This window comes from Leptonychotes weddellii, unplaced genomic scaffold (genome assembly GCF_054177405.1).
Source record: "Leptonychotes weddellii isolate Sample4059 unplaced genomic scaffold, ASM5417740v2 HiC_scaffold_66714, whole genome shotgun sequence".
Classification (NCBI taxonomy): Eukaryota; Metazoa; Chordata; class Mammalia; order Carnivora; family Phocidae; genus Leptonychotes; species Leptonychotes weddellii.
Window position 1 is genome coordinate 1 of NW_028035866.1, and position 525 is coordinate 525.

Consider the following 525-nt stretch of genomic DNA (forward strand, 5'->3'; position numbering starts at 1 on the left):
CAGGAACAGGGCACGGCCGCCGGGTCAGTCCCCCAGCTCGGCCCCGCGTCCCCGCCCCTCCCCGCGCGGGGACTCTGCTGGGCCCGGGGGATGGGGCCCCGGAGGGCGAATGGCCGGCGCTCACCTCGCCGCTGCAAGGTCGTTCTCTCCTCATTCCCATAGTTGTTTCTGCACACCGTGTCCTCCTCGGCCCGCGTCCGCTCCAAGATGTCCTTCTGGCTGTTCCAGTACTCCGCGTCCGGCCGCCCCAGCTCTGTCACCGGCCGGTACTCCCCCACGTCGCTGTCGAAGCGCACGTACTCCTCCCGGTTATAGATGTGTCTGGTCAGGAGCCGCACCCGCTCCGTCCCGTTGGTGAAGTAGCACTCGCCCTTAAACTGGTACACGAAATCCTCTGCAGGGAATCACCGCAGGTCAGTCAGGCCCTTGCCCCTCAGCCCAACCAACAGCCACGACCGGGCGGGCCTTGTGGGGCGAGGCCAGGCAGCCTGATAAACCTGAAAGCTTCCCACCTTGGATGCCTGT

At 66.7% G+C, this 525-nt stretch overlaps 1 pseudogene; it reads right to left on the minus strand.

The window, feature by feature from the left end:
* Nucleotides 1-5: 5 nt before the first annotated feature.
* On the minus strand, nt 6-404 carry LOC145719717 (HLA class II histocompatibility antigen, DQ beta 1 chain pseudogene; annotated as a pseudogene).
* Nucleotides 405-525: the final 121 nt, after the last annotated feature.